The sequence below is a fragment of the Schistocerca nitens genome, chromosome 2 (assembly GCF_023898315.1).
Source record: "Schistocerca nitens isolate TAMUIC-IGC-003100 chromosome 2, iqSchNite1.1, whole genome shotgun sequence".
NCBI lineage: Eukaryota > Metazoa > Arthropoda > Insecta > Orthoptera > Acrididae > Schistocerca > Schistocerca nitens.
In genome coordinates, this window is record NC_064615.1 from 589,453,281 (window position 1) to 589,470,397 (window position 17,117).

General features: G+C 38.9%; 1 long non-coding RNA gene and 1 other non-coding gene across 2 annotated transcripts in view; both read left to right on the forward strand.

The window, feature by feature from the left end:
- Positions 1-1,480: 1,480 nt before the first annotated feature.
- The window catches only part of LOC126234507 (uncharacterized), a 149,107-nt gene continuing 133,470 nt past the window's right edge, over positions 1,481-17,117 (forward strand). The window contains exon 1 of the long non-coding RNA XR_007544741.1: positions 1,481-1,556. This is a non-coding gene — a long non-coding RNA (uncharacterized LOC126234507). The remainder of the gene's footprint in view (positions 1,557-17,117) is intronic.
- Trnas-gcu (transfer RNA serine (anticodon GCU)) lies at positions 2,198-2,279 on the forward strand. The gene has a single exon. It is a non-coding gene; the product is annotated as a tRNA-Ser (tRNA).

Consider the following 17,117-nt stretch of genomic DNA (forward strand, 5'->3'; position numbering starts at 1 on the left):
AATCCCAGATCACTGAAGGGGATTCTCACAGAAATTCTATGACTAATAAAACCCAAATGATTCAAAACTCACTACTACGCATTACAGTCTTCTGCATTGATAAGATGCAAAAGTTGAACATCCATACAGATTGATGCTGCACGGACGAACGTTTAATAATCACGAAACTTCTAACCAACAGTTAAAGAACAAGACGTAACGGTGTTGAGTATAGACAAAGTGGAGCAATGATGACTGGAAGAGCTTAATGTATTCCGATCACACATTACGGAATCTTTCTAGCACCGCGCGGGGTTAGTTTGCACTTTAGTGTTGGTCTAATGACTTCTGTCTACGCAGAGAATGCAGTTCAACAATGAAGAACTATAAATCCCCTGGTCTAGACGGTATGCCTGGCGAGATGGTCACAGAAATGGAGCCAATGTGCTGCATTGATTTTGTAATAGAAGTGGGAGACTGGTAAGTGGCCCGAAGACTGATCAAAGGCTTTCTTCGCATGAGTTCTGTTTCCCTACTTTCATTTGCTCTCTTGACTATAGGAATACCTTTGAGTGGTTGCCTGGAAAAAGTTGTGGCAGGTGCTTGCAGAGTTCGATGTCCCACGACACTTGATAGCACTGATGACAAGTCTATACAATAACCAACTTGTAGCTGTGAAGAAAAGTGCTGCACATCTGATTTCTTCAATGTATCAAAAGGTGTCATACAGGGTTGGGTCCTATTTCCTCCTCTCCCCCACCCCAACTGTACAACACTCATGCCGAAAATGTCACTGGAAAAACTTTTTATGGCTGGACTGGTTCTTTGGCTTCACAAAGCAAAGCGGCACCGTGGTTAGCACACCGGTCTCTGAATTTAAATTTAAATCCCAGGTAACTATCCTGAGTCATATTTCCAGGTTTCGCCAAATCTATTAAAGCACATGTCTGGGTGGTGTTTCTGAAAAGGAAGCAACCGATTTTTTGACACCTTCACCTTCCTTTCCCTCTTCGAGCCCGTCCGCCTCCTCAAATGACTTTGACGGTGGTGCGATTTTGGAAAATTACTAATCTTCCCTCTCCCTCTTGATCGTGCTATTTATTTGCTCCTAATAAGTTCTACTGTCAAAGACAGCGTAAGACAGAATAGCTACAAAACTGGGGCGCTTTTACACCTACTGATATTTGAACGTTATAGATTATGTATAACGGATTTAAGAGACTTTTGGGGCATATTTTCTCCTTCCCCGTCGCTAACATGACTATATAGTGCTGCCGACCTGCTCCACGAATGGGAAAACATTTACGCGGAAACAACTTCACAGTAAGAACTAATGCAGAATTAATGAGTAACTCCTGAATAACGCCAAGTAGGCTTTCTGTTCGCTCCTTCCTTTGGTTTTCTGGTTAGCTATAGCTAAAAGAATTGGAGTTTTCAGTTAGATATCAGTACGGTATTCGAAGTTGAAACTGTTGGTCATTTCGCAAAATATTACAGAACTGTGCGAATGACAGACTTACTAAATGTGTTGATCGCAGTAGTCACTGCCAGTTCAGCTTCAAATACCCATTCGCAAAGTAAGTTTATTATGGTGCTAGAAACCGTTGATTTTTGTGTAATAGAACGTCTTATTTGGAACTTGTTTGATGGCAGCGTAAAATCCAGGGAATTTATGAAACACGATATGTATAGCAACAGCTAGTTCGTATTTCGTTATGGAAAATTTTTAATGGTTCTTACACCGTAGAAACAATTTTCGTATTGATTAAAGTAATGCCTGGCGCTGAGTAATGAACACAGCGTAGAGTGGTTGGTATGAACAACATAATGCTACCATAATCATAGTTTTCCTTAGAATGAGCCTCTCATTATGGAGCATATAACATACCACAAAATACACTTGTATATCAATGCACAGCGTGTTTCTCTCTTTCAATAATTTATAATACGATGCTACAGAAGTACAAGGTAATGAACAGGAAGGATAACACGTCCTAAGAAAAATAAATAAATAAATAAATTGCTACGTTTTACGGAAGTGCTTGTCCCTCCGACTAGTGTTGGAAGGACCTTAAACATTTATGGAGTATAAAATGCAATTCATCGAATAGTTGTAAATAAATATTGGCATTAAGTGTTTTCTATCAAATATACAAATGCAACAATTCTGTACGCTATAGTATCCATTTATACCGACATAAGGTCCGTATTGCATCATGACGAGGTGGCCGAGTGGTTAAGGCGTTGGACTGCTAATCCAATGTGCTCTGCACGCGTGGGTTCGAATCCCATCCTCGTCGAAAAATTTTTTTTTCCCCGTTCTTTCTGTTTTTATTTCAGACGCCGAAACGCTCAAAAATACAAAGCACGAAATACAGAACCTACCATGTTTAATCAGATTGTGTATCTCTATATGATAACGATACATATGTAAATGGTGAAACAAAACTGTTGCACTTCCTGTGGCATTTAGCCATTACCCTTGTATTTTCCACTGATAATGAATTTTCGGAATAAATAAATTTCTGATAATCTGACTTGATTAAAACTAAAAATGGGCTATCTTTCCTCCAACATACACTACTTTCTTCAAAGAAAAGTAATAGCACCAAGCTGTGCTTTCCTTAGAGAACGACTTGTTCCAGTATGTTATGAATAATTTATTAGCCCAGAGTCAAATACGTTTACAATTTTATGCAATATAAACCAATAGGAGATAGAAAAATTCTCCAACAGAATGTTGCTAGATTAGCCTATAGTCTCTCATAGATCAGTGAGCCACAAACATATTGGGGGTGGGGGTGGGGGTATAAACGCATTTTTCAGTATGTCATGAGGACCCGATTAAAAATAATGAATCTGTTTGAAACCTCTCCCCAAGTTTGTAAATGTAATCACTGCCACACAGTTTTCAAAACCTATTTCTACTGTATTTAAACCAACTCTGCTTTCTGTAACTGTCTAACCACTGTGTGGGCTTCCTAGAGCTGCTGCTGAAGGAACATTTATAGTGCTTGTTTCATTTGGTAAAGTTTAAAAATTGTCTGAATGTTTCAACTGAAATTAAACCTGACCAAGAGCGAACAAATTATTTTTCAATGGAGTTACTATATCAGAAACAACCAGTCTCCTGTTGCTCTTACACAGTGGTACTTTTATCCCTAAGGAAATCTACTGGCATTTGTAAACCATGGTAGTAATATTTATGATAAAAAGGAAAAATATCATGCATGAGGTCTATCTACCCTTTAGATTGCTTTTTGTCCATTCTTTCAGACAAAAATCAAGTGGGCTACCACCTATTCAATGCAAAAAATAATAGTAATACAACTTGTGACAGAACAGCTGATCCTGGCTGAAACATATACATCAATCAACATGTTTCGAACACACATTTCAGAGAGTAGCACTTGCCATAATTAGGTGGATTTATTTAAATTCAACATAGAATACATACATTTTTCTGTGACATTTTGTGGGAACAGAAATCAAACCAATATCATTTTAATATAGGGATACACATGTTTTACAGGCATATTTGTGCTTTCAATGAACAGGTGGATAGCAATGAAGATAACTTTCACTGGTCATGTGCCACTGTTCTGAATTATATTATCTTAATATGGTTCTGAATATGTTTCACTTATCAAGAACTGACACACATTGTTATTTTGTGCAGCATCTATCTTATCTTGGACATGGGGAATGTTCAACTTTGTTATCAATATATCAATTTACTTGTGCTAGTTTCATACCAGTATTATTTTTGAAAATTTAACTGACTGTGGATAATATTGTATTACCATTTAGTTTGAAAACTTAACTTGCAGGATTTCATTTGTACTCAACTTCCTCCTCCAAATTCTCCTTCTTCATACTCCCTCTTTTACTCATCTGTCATTATAACTGCAGCAACCTCTCCTACCTTGCAGTGTATCTTGAGGAGTCTTGGATTTACAACACAGGTGCTAGTGAGTAAATTTTGTGTGTGTGCATATGTAAGAGTTACTTAAACATTATGACGAGTTGCTATGCAACAATATTTATAATTCTTGTGTGTAACTACTATCTTGTTTTAAGATATTTGTTGCATGTCTTTATACACTCACAGTGACGAATATTGACATCTCTCTCTCTCTCTCTCTCTCTCTCTCTCACACACACACACACACACACACACACACACACACACACACACACAGTGTGTCGGATGGGCACACAATGTAAAGAAGTCACACAGTATCTGTACTACCATAGTTACAATAGAACCCACTAGTTTTGCCACCACTCGTAATTTTGAATGCTACATGTACCTATTATTTATTTATTATTTTGTCATTGTGCTCTATAGTACAAAGATTGGTTCGATGAAGCACTCAAGCTAGTCTACCCTGCCTAGCCTCTTCATCTTTGCATAACTACTGCCAACTACACCCATTTGACCATATTCAACTCTTTGTCTTCCTCTCAAGCTTGTACATCCTGAAACTTCCCTCCATTATCAAAATGACAATTCCTTGATGCCCCAGGATGTGTCCTATCAACAGATACCTTCTTTTAGTCAAGTTATGCAACAAATTTCTTTTTTCTACAGTTTGATTCAGTGCTTCCTCATTAGTTATTCTGTATACACATCTTATCAGCATTCTTCTATAGTATCACATTTCAAAACTTTATATTCTCATCTAGCCTGAACTATTTATTGTTCACATTTCACTTCTGTACAAGACTGCCCTCCAATAAAATGTCTTCAGTAAATACTCCCCAACCACTGAGTTATTTAGTGTTAATAAATTCCCCTTTTTCAGAAATTTTTTGCTGAGTATAGCCAGTCTGTATTTTATAACTTATTTAGTTCTGCCATCATCAATTATTTCGTTGCCAAAATGACAAAACTCATCTATTACTTTAGTGTCTCACTTCTTATTCAAACTCCCTCAGGACAGCCTGGTTTAATTTGACTACATTCCATTACCCTTGTTTTACTTTCATTGATGAACATCTTGTAACCTCTTTTCATGATACTATCCACTTCATTCAACTACTCTTCCAAATACTTTGCCATCTCTGACAGGATTAACAATGTCATCAACAAACCTCAAAGCTTTCATTTCTTCTCCCTTAACTTTGATTGATTGGTTGATTTGGGAGAAGGGACCAAACAGCGAGGTCATCTGTCCCATCGGATTATGGAACGATGGGGGAGGAAGTCGGCAGTGCCCTTTCAAAGGAGCCATCCTGGCATTTGCCTGTAGCGATTTAGGGAAATCATGGAAAACCTAAAATAGGATGGCCGCACGTGGGTGTTGAACCGTTGTCCTCCCCAATGCTCGGTCCCTGAACTTTAATTATCTTTCCTACGATTTCCTTTACAGCTTGTTCAATATAAAGATTAAATAAAATTTGGGTTAGGCTACAAGTCTGTCTCACTCCCTTCAGAATTACTGCTTCCCTTCCCCTTTCATGTCTTGACTATTGTAACTGCACTGGGTTAGAGAGTTTATCCTTGGTAAGTTCAGAATTACGAAGAGTATTCCAGCCAACTGTCAAAAACTCTCTCTTCATTAACAAATGCTATTAGCATAGGTTTGCCTTTCTTCAGTGTACCTTTTAACAACAGATTTCCCTTTTTTTCAGTATATCTTTTAACAGAAGGATTTTTCACAAAAGTTACATTAATTTTTTTTATTAATTATAGTTTTGTATCAGTTGTATTACTAATTTTTGACATGTCTCTTGTACTGTCATCAAACAATCAGCATACGTATTTTATGTGACAACTAAATCACAACTTTTTCCTACATACAATGTCATAGGTGGCATTTATCATTCACCTACCCATGCATGCTTCTAACCATTCCTCATGAGACTCTTTCAGTTCCCATCTTTTTCGTTATTAGTTACCTTTTCCCTTTCAGCTGTTTCATTTGCTGTAATTTCTTTTTCTCCTTTCATCAATTAATTCCTTATTAAACTGGTATTTTGGTAATATTTGGATCTGTCAGCATCTGTCTTCTTTGGAACTGGGCTCAGCAAACTCTTCTTGATGTCTGTAATTAGTTGCGTGATGGGATATTGTCCAAAAGATCTCAATAATTCTGAGAAAATGTTTACCCCAGGGTCTTTGTTTAGACTTCAATTTTTCGGCCATCTGTCAATTCTTCTCGAAATATCTTGTCTCCAATCCTGTCTATTTCCTCTTCGTTTTCTATGGTACTGTCTTCAAGCTCATTTCTCTCATATTTTCCAAATGAACCAAAGAAACAATATGCCACACTGTAGCATACTTACTTTCTTTTGACTTGATTATGCAAATTAATTTTATATGTAATTATTGAAGTTAATGCATTTTTCACATAAATAATTTTCAGAAGTCTGAGAAATGAGGCCACTCCCCCCCCCCCCCCCAGAAGTATTTCTTAATGCAGCTTTGCTGTACTATGTACAATTATACTTTTATCATTAACTCTAGTACCACTGTTTTTATTGCACAGCTTGTTATCAAGATAACAGAAATACCTATGTTCTGTGACAGTGCATTCATCAGGTGGTAACTTCAGTCAGTTGATACCTGCAGTATTACAGAAAGTGTACTGTCCTTGCACAATGGAAGACAAAAATAGGTTAATGCTGTGGCTTTGAATGAGGACGAATTCCCATTGAAAAGTTTAACTAAGCAAGTGGTTTAAATTATCACTGAGTTCCATGTTTTTCGAGCAATTTACCCAATATGATGGTAATGTGCACAACTTACAGCTAAGTATTATCATCAACGAGCAACAGAAGACAAATATAGTTCCTAGTGACAAAGGTTTGCTTAACATCTTACAAGGGGTGGCCACGACATTGGTATCACAGATTTACTTCAGACTTAATACATCTTTAGTAGGCCATTAAAACAACATAATGTGCAAGTAGTAAGAAGCACTACTCTGGAAATTCCAAGAAAATCGCAAGAGATGTTTCACACATCTATTATGTGCCACGTGCATCTGTCATTAAATGTCGGACAGGAGAGAACATGGTGGTTAAATGGTTAGCATTTGAGCATCACAATACAAATACGTATGAGGCAATGGTTTGAATCCCCCCCAATGATTTTTTTTAAGTCTGTATTTTTTTCCTATCACTGGTCATATTACTTAAATTGTGTGACATTTTAGAGGTAATATAATGGAAAAAGCACGTATATTTGCATGACGTTTCAATTCATGTTTTCCACGTCTGTATAACAAATACCATCCTGCAATGTGTAATGTCATGAGCACATTTGATGAGTAATTATACATCACTATTGTGATCTGGCACATTGTGACTTACTATATTACTGACTGTGAATAAAGTCATTCTCATCATCATTTATCAAGGTCTGACTTGGGCTTTCCAAGTGTCTCTCTCATCGTCCAAAATTTAACTACAAATAGTAAATGAGCAAATAACATATGAAATTCACTACAATTTCATGAAAATGCATGTGGTTTTTTTTCCATTATATTACCTCTCAAATGTATAAATTAAATAAATTGACCAGTCATGAAGTCTAGCAAGCAGTAACGCTAATTGCTAAACCATGACGACTTCTTCCAACCAGTATCTTTGCACAGGTACATCAGTTACAAAATAGATGTGTAAAGCTTCTCTTGCTGTTTTCTCGGAATTGCCAGAGTAGTGCACCTTACTACTTGTACATTATGTTGTTTTAATGGACTACTGAAAGTGTGCAAGTTTGAAGTAAATCCGTGATCTCAACGCTATGGCCTCCCTTTGTTTGATTCTAATGGACTCGTTATAATGATCAGTAGCGTGATCTTAGAATCAGGTGTTCTCTCAAAAAATTTGCCTCTATGATCACAGACTGATGTGATCTGCAGAATCGGAATACTTGAAGCCAGACAGAAAACTTAAAATCTCTAACCACCATCCAATCTGTATTAGCACAATGCAAAACATGGCCCAATGGTGACTGTTAGAATAAGACAACTTTCACTTTGATTCGAACAAAGAACAAGGTTTACATATGCTGGTAATATGAAGAAATAGCACTCGACTGCTAACTTCTTGCCACTGAACATCAATGTAATCTTGAGACAGAACAATCCTCTGCAGTACCAATAAATCCCTAATTCTTTAAAAAAATGAACTCCAATCTATAAAAAAGCTCCAGAAGTCAGATTACATTACAAATGAGATAATGTGTTAAATAGCTAATGTTAAGCACATAACTTATAATTTTTGAAAAGGTTTTAAATTATTTTTAAAGTTTATTTGAAGTTGCTACTAGGGCAGTTCAATAAGTAATGCAACACATTTTTTTTTCTGAAACAGGGGTTGTTTTATTCAGCATTGAAATACACCAGGTTATTCCCCAATCTTTTAGCTACACAACACTATTTTTCAACGTAATCTCCATTCAATGCTACGGCCTTACGCCACCTTGAAATGAGGGCCTGTATGCCTGCACGGTACCATTCCACTGGTCGATGTCGGAGCCAACGTCGTACTGCATCAATAACTTCTTCATCATCCGCGTAGTGCGTCCCACGGATTGCGTCCTTCATTGGGCCAAACATATGGAAATCCGACGGTGCGAGATCGGGGCTGTAGGGTGCATGAGGAAGAACAGTCCACTGAAGTTTTGTGAGCTCCTCTCGGGTGCGAAGACTTGTGTGAGGTCTTGCGTTGTCATGAAGAAGGAGAAGTTCGTTCAGATTTTTGTGCCTACGAACACGCTGAAGTCGTTTCTTCAATTTCTGAAGAGTAGCACAATACACTTCAGAGTTGATCGTTTGACCATGGGGAAGGACATCGAACAGAATAACCCCTTCAGCGTCCCAGAAGACTGTAACCATGACTTTACCAGCTGAGGGTATGGCTTTAAACTTTTTCTTGGTAGGGGAGTGGGTGTGGCGCCACTCCATTGATTGCCGTTTTGTTTCTGGTTCGAAGTGATGAACCCATGTTTCATCGCCTGTAACAATCTTTGACAAGAAATTGTCACCCTCAGCCACATGACGAGCAAGCAATTCCGCACAGATGGTTCTCCTTTGCTCTTTATGCTGTTCGGTTAGACAACGAGGGATCCAGCGGGAACAAACCTTTGAATATCCCAACTGGTGAACAATTGTGACAGCACTACCAACAGAGATGTCAAGTTGAGCACTGAGTTGTTTGATGGTGATCCGTCGATCATCTTGAACGAGTGTGTTCGCACGCTCCGCCATTGCAGGAGTCACAGCTGTGCACGGCCGGCCCGCACATGGGAGATCAGACAGTCTTGCTTGACCTTGCGGCGATGATGACACACGCTTTGCCCAACGACTCACCGTGCTTTTGTCCACTGCCAGATCACCATAGACATTCTGCAAGCGCCTATGAATATCTGAGATGCCCTGGTTTTCCGCCAAAAGAAACTCGATCACTGCCCGTTGTTTGCAACGTACATCCGTTACAGACGCCATTTTAACAGCTCCGTACAGCGCTGCCACCTGTCGGAAGTCAATGAAACTATACGAGACGAAGTGGGAATGTTTGAAAATATTCCACAAGAAATTTCCGGTTTTTTCAACCAAAATTGGCCGAGAAAAAAAATGTGTTGCATTACTTATTGAACTGCCCTCGTATAATGCCAATTTTGCATGTACATTTAGTGGTATATGTGGATACCATTTGCATAGTGTATTATGAATACAGTTAGTAGTAAAGAAGTAACGGATTAAAACATCACACCTGATGCTGAAGTTTCAGTGCAAGACAGCGAAAATTAAGTACACAACAATATTTTATCCTTTTCATTATTTTGTGGAGTGTGAAAATGAGAAAAGTTTCATACAAGTTTGAAATTAAGTTCAGTGTTTGTTGGAAGTCACAAAGTGCTCTCATTCTCAAATACTGGATTAATATAGTCAGGGTAATTTGCAAGTAGGGATCTGCATTACCTCCAGGCATATACACAGATTCTAACTGCAATACTTGCCTTGTGCCTCTAAATGAGTAGATTATGATGGCATATGAAATTTCTAAATTTGCTCAACAACTATATAAAATATTGAAAATCAAATTTTTGTTATCCCTGAAAGCCATTAGACAGGCAACCTGCAACTGGGATGTGAACCACAAACCGGGTTAATCTGTTAGTAATATAGATTACTATACATTTACATGCTCTTAAGAGGAAAAGTATGGCAAGGATCCTGTGGACATGTTAGGTAAAAAAATGCATATAGCAGTACTCTAGCAAGTAACAGCTTACTCTGCCAACTTTATCATTCACTGTATGGCATGCACTCACTCAGAAGCAGAAGGTGAATTTGTGCATATGCTTACGTCACACACTGGATTTTAAGTACCATTTTTATGAATGAATAAAATACATATTTCATATAATTTGACCCATTCTCAGAGGGAGTGTAAATGAGACAAACAGCTTACAAACAGAAGTTAATTACACAATATGCTTGACATGGTAACATTTTAATGTCATGAAAATGCATGAAGATCTACCTTTGTGGTATCTGTGTTGCTATGAACAACAGCCACTCAGGTACTACTGAACCAACGATTGAACTGCTAGTAGTTAAAAATTCTAATTCTCTTTATAATCCATTTACCTGTGATTTGTGACACCATGGTGTCATGCATGACTACAGAAACATCAACTGAAATAAATTTGTTGTGACGGTGTGTCGCAACAGACACAGCCATACTAATGGACAAAATAAATGGAAACCCAACAATTTTCTAATTGTAGAATATGAACTAATAATCTAATTTTTGCATTTGGTAGTTTAATGCACAGCTTTGGGGGTACTGAAAGTACTGCAGATAACAATATATATTGCAAGGAGCCATGTGCGCATGGTTCTCCCTTTTATTGGCAAACAGCCTGGAAATTTAATATTTTGGACATTTCTTGAAAAAAGATGTAACCATGAAAACCTCCTCTTGAGCAGAGTATCTATACTGTATTCATATGCTGTTCCTTCCAAGCACACAGTTTATGTATGTTTAGTGTATACTAAGCATATTGTGTAATACGCGCCTTTGAAGTTTAAATGTATATTTCTGCTATTTTTGTGCATGAATGCATGCATATTTTACTGCATATCAACCTGTCCTCTACTCATGAGCAATTGGATTGCAGAGTAGTTCTGTTGACTCAGCAATGAAAGGGTTTGCCACACTGCTGCCAGACAATGCACTTCTGTCAGCAGCACAAACAAGTGCAGGACAGATGGGACATATCATATTAGCGCATTTGTTCCCTGCCAGATGATGGGTGCCCAACATGGAATATTCCACTTTGTTCCAAGAATATATAAACAAAACAGCTTCGTATGATAGGTCTAATCGGGATGGGTAATGCTTTAGTTAAGACAACTGTCTCATATTTGTGAGGATAGAAGTTCATGCTCTCTTCTGCCATCCAGATTTCCTCTTTCCTAAATTACTTCAGGCAAATGCCAAGATTTTCCTTCCACAATTACTATCATGCAGGTATTGCATTTTTCATATGGCACTATCTCAAGAAAAACCACTGTCTTCAGAATCAACTACTATGACAATAATGAGTTAGAAGAGGTCACCATCGACCATCACACATTCAAACAGTGGACAGATGGACCAAAGTGGAGCAAATCACTCACCAATGTAAAGCTGGAGAACAACAACCAGTGAGCAGTGGCAACTATCAGATTACAGAAGCTGCCGTCTCCATATATACTTCTGCACAGTACACATCAATGACATGCAGCTTTGAAAGTATGCAGTGATTTATCGTTCAGATCTACAGGAACTGAAGAAAGTTGTACAAATGACAGTATACAAGTAAGTCAAAAACCACAAGAGATTATCCCACTTGTCAGTGGCGCTCCAGTCATGGAGATTAAGAATGTATTCTTAAGTATGAGACATTTATTTAGTATTCTTGTCTACAGCAGGTACTGGTAGTAATGGAGACTCAGATGTTGCAAGTCATCAGCAATGAAGTTGCCATAGCCGAACGCAAAAGGCAAGACCGATATATTGTATTATATAAGACCAGCTGTTGGACAGCCTTGACTCTGGTTCCATGCTGTATGAAGCATCTAACCAATCTTCATACTGGCACACTTGCAATAATCCTACTTTGTTACTGAAATGTCTGGTTTTTGCTATTGGTATACATTTAACATGCAGCTCAATAAGACTCTTGCTCTTTTTATGTAATACCCCCACCCCTCTGATATTTCTATCACTGGAAAAGAATACAAGAACCTACTCTCATGCGCTTGTGGTGGTTCACCTACAGAACTCCACAGGTGATCTAACATTCATCAAGACAGTGCACCAACCAACCACTCCTGACATGTAACATAATGGACAGCCAAATACTATTTGGAGACAGGGGCTGTTGTGTGGCTATACAGGTCACTTGATGTCAATGCTATTAAAGACGTCTGGGATGTCATCAGACAAAGTTGTTTTCCTACTGAAGGCCATAATGGCCCAGTAAGACAAAATAAAACTGGCAATTTTGAATGCTACGAAAACCATTTTATGTGTGAGCTCTGCAACTCATATGGAAATCATAGTGTTGAATGCTATTTACAGCATTTGCGTGCCTGATTAACTGATGGCCACACTAGTCTATCATAAATTTCACTTACTTTCTATAGATTATCAGCAGGCTATCTGATTCGTTACCGGTAGGTTCAAACAATACGCAAGTATTACACAGATGCTTTGGGAACTCAAATAGGAATCCCCGACAGGAAGCCAACATTCTTTTTGAAGAACACTATTGAGAAAATTTAGAGAACTGGCATTTGAAGCTGAGTGCTGAATGAGTCTACTGTCGCCGACACACATTTCGCATAAGGACCACGAACATGAGTAATTAGGGCTCATATGAAGGCCTATAGACAGTTATTTTTTTTCCTCATCCTCTCTGTGCCTTGGTAGCACAACAGGAATATAAACAAACTCGGAAAAGGAAGACATGGAATGTTGATTTACACAATACAATGAGTTTAAAGAATGTTCAGAACCTACACACATTAATCATGAACCCAAACTCAACTATACCAGTTCAGACTGCTACATATGTGCTTGTTGCATCTCATGAAGAGCATGGCTTTGTTGTGGACCATAATGCTACCTGCACTGTAAGTCCATGTTCCATCTGCTACGTATGTACTGGTTTTACCACTCGGCTCAGCTTGCCTGTGCTGAATATTTGCAGCACGCTGGGTGTGAATTTCATCTGCCACTCTGGGTTTCACCACCCCCGATACCAAATACATACAGTTACTCACATAAATCAAGTTTGTCTCTTTGAAACTCTTCTAGAAATGAATTATAGCACAGACACACCTACAGGTACATGAATGCTGTTTCACGCCTAAGAATTCTCTCTTTCCTGGAGTTTTTAGTAGCATGTTGCAGTACGATACCTTCGCTCAATAAAGGACTGAATTTCTCTTCACTGCTTGTAATAGTAATTGTGCTGCATACAATGAAGTAACACATTCCAGAAAGTTTAATATGTTTGGAAAGGTAAAAGCACATCGTGCCGACCGTGTGTGATTTGTTTAAGTTCACAGATTACTGTGTATGAAATGTAGTTTACATATCAAAATTGTATTCGAAGCTAAGATTGGAAAGTGTTCTGTCCATATGCAATGTGAATAGTGGATGAGGCAGCACAATTATTTTCCTTTTTGTGCAATAGTCATACACTAACATGGATGATGCAAGAGCCGTGAATTCTCTTGCCACATTGCAACTCATTTCCTTCTCACATTTTCTCGCAGGTGTTGCAACGCATTCTGATAGTACCATCAACTAACAGTCCATCCCTACTGCACAATCTCATGATGAACTAATCATTGAAAGTCAAAGAAAAAACTCAGCATGGCTTTGTCATTTTACCTAAACTGATGAGCTTTTTATGGTCTTGGAGAACGTTTCCCGTCCCACTGTGAAGATTGAACCTGGGCCTTAACATCATAACCGTAGACCCATGTCTCATCAGCAGTTATGATTCTCTGAAGGAACAACTCATTCCCATTTGAGTGATCCAAAATCTCTTCACAGATTGCGAGGTGAAGGTCTTGACTCATGAGCCATGGAATGAACTTGGTGGCAACACGATACATTCCAAGATGGTGTGCCATGATTTCATGACACTATCCAACTCAAATGTTATATTAATCTGCCATTTCTTGGACAGCCAGTCCTCGAGCATCATGCGCAATTTCGTTAATGTTCCTGACGTGAGCATTGTTGGTAGATGTCGAAGTGAGTCCGGAGCGAAGGTCATCTTTAACTTCTGTCTGGCTGTTTTTAAAATATGTGAATAATTCATAACACCAAGTATGACTTGAGCACTCATTACTGTAGCTTCCCGCATCATTTGGTGTGTCTCTGAAGAGTTACTTCAGTTTCATGCAAAATTGAATCCATACGCAGTGCTCCTATAACTCTACCATCTCGAAATTCACAAACTGTGGGACACAACGTTCTACTCAATACGGCACTGAACAATAACTAGCAGACATACGACAATCAAATCAAACACAGGCATGTGCAGGGATGCCAACCACAATTAGCTCCAACACGCAATTGGCGCGAAATTACAAATGTTCTGGAATTTTTGAACAGACCTCATTATGTATAGACTCTTTTAGTTCAAAGGTATCTCAGTCTTCCTTGATATGCGCCAAGCAGCTGAGAATACACAGATTCCTGAAAAGAAGGGCTGTTGGTAAGCTTCTGTGTGTGCTCAAACCTCTCTAATTTTACCTTCATAGTGTTTTCACAATATATGTAAAAGGAAGTAATATTGCTTGACACTTATAGGAACAAATGTTTTCAAAAATTTAACAAAAAGCAAGTCATGATACAGAACACCTGTCTTGCAGTGTGTGACACTGAGGTTGGCTGAACATCTCCATGACATCTTCACACTTATTACACTGACCTGTAATGAAATGTGCTGCTCTTCTTTGGGTCTCCCCTATTTTTTCCATCACCCCTAGCTGGTCAAGACCCCAGACTGATGAGAAACATTCGAGTATTGGTTGAACAAGGGTTTTGTATCCTATGTCCTATGTGGGTGAATCACATTTTCTACAGATTTTTCCAATGAATCTTAATCTATAATTAGTTTCATGTGGCCATTCCACTTTACATCATTCTGTCTGCATAATCCTACATATTTTATGGATATGTCTACGTACAGTGTACTGTGGTCAGGTCAGTCACCTGGACACCGTCACCACTGGTAAATACACCTATGACTAGCGGGTTGCCATACCCCTGGCATTATCCATCGATGCCAGTCACATGTGGCCTAACATACTAGATTTCACTGGGATCCACTAGAGGCATCAGTATTGTTCATCACCAACGGACACATCCAACTACGGCACTGTGAGCATAGCACTACTGTGTGTCCAAGAGTCATATGACACCTCACGGAAATCCTTACACTGGATTATTTAAAACACTGTGCAATCACTACTCAGTAGCATTCGCTCAAGCTCCAGGCTCTACACTGGCTGTGCCCTGCAGGCCATCAATCAATAGCATTCACCAGCAGCAGTTCCAGTGCAGTTCGGCATTCTGACCATACATTGCTTCAGTGTGACCTCAGACACTTGGCTGCTGTTGTACGAGCAGTGGTTCCCTTTGGCTGATGGTACTCTGTTGAGGTCTCACTGACCAGTCTGTGCTCAACCAATCCAGAAATTGTCTACAACATTGACTGGACACTGACCAACATCATCAAGCTTAACTCCACTCGAGAGACTTTATTATTCTACCAGAAGTAGCAATTTTCTATTTCACATCAGAATTGTGAACTGTTCATTTATGTGTTTACCAATAAATGTATTTCTTTCACTGTACTCTGGGAGCTGACTTTATCGTGTGCTGTCCATGTAACCATCTAAGGATAGTTTAGAGTGATTGTTCTGCAATCATGTAATCATATGGTAATGCGTCTTTCTGCCTATTTATTAACATTATGTTACATTAGTTCATGTTGAAGGTCAACTTCCAATCCCTGCATCAAGTGTGTATTCTCCGTAGGTCTTCCTGCATTTCGTTACAATGTATACAACAGCATCATCCCCATAAAGCCTCATGAAACGTCTTACACTATCCACTAAGTCATTTTCATATCAGGGAAGATCAGAAAGCGATGCACATTAATTTCACTACCATTAAATGGTAACAAGATAAAAAAGGTACAAACGAATTTAATTTTTTTTACATAGTCACCAATGTTCTCAGCACACTTCTCCCATCATGGTACCAGTTTCAATACTCCCTGTTCATAAAATTCCATCTGGTTGGAGTATAGTCATCTGTGGACTGCTGATTTCAGTTCCGCACATGTCACAAAGCATTGGCTGGCCAGGAGTTTCTTCATGGCATCAAACAGATGAATGTCTGACAATGCAAGGTCCAGGCTGTATGGCAGATGCTTCAGCATCCACCAGTATTCTCACAAACAGGAGCAGCAACATGGGGGCAAGCACTGTCATGAAGAAGTTTGGCACTGTCAGTATTAATGCTGTACCGTGTGTAATGAAGGGCAATACACAACTTAACCAAAGTTTTAATGTATGGTGCAGCATTCACAGTGGTCCTGTGTTTAGCATAACCTACCAATAACTCACCATGCATATCCCAGAACACTTAACACACACTACTGAGTCACTTTGATTTTTTTTCTTCAATGGGGAACCAGCACATATCCAGTCCATAGAGGCCTGCTTGGTTTTGGGATCGTAGTAGTACATCCATGACCCATCACAACTGACAGTGCCTTTCAGAAAGTCATGCCCTTCTGTGGTATAACATGTTAAGCCATCCAGGCTTGTCCTCCTTTGCTGGCCCTTAGGGGTAATCTGTCAGGTTTGTTAGGCACTCAGTAAACACTAAATTTATGAAATTTCAATGTGTTATGAACAACAGCATACACTGCACCGTAGGAAATGTTTAACTGCTGCAATACGGTTCGCAGTTGCACACGCTGGTTGTTCAAAATGGGTGCCTCACTGGTGCCAACATTGCAGCTGTGACAGGTCACGTAGAGTGTGGCAAATCACTAAGGTTCACACAGTCCTCTTGGAATAATGCACACCACCAGG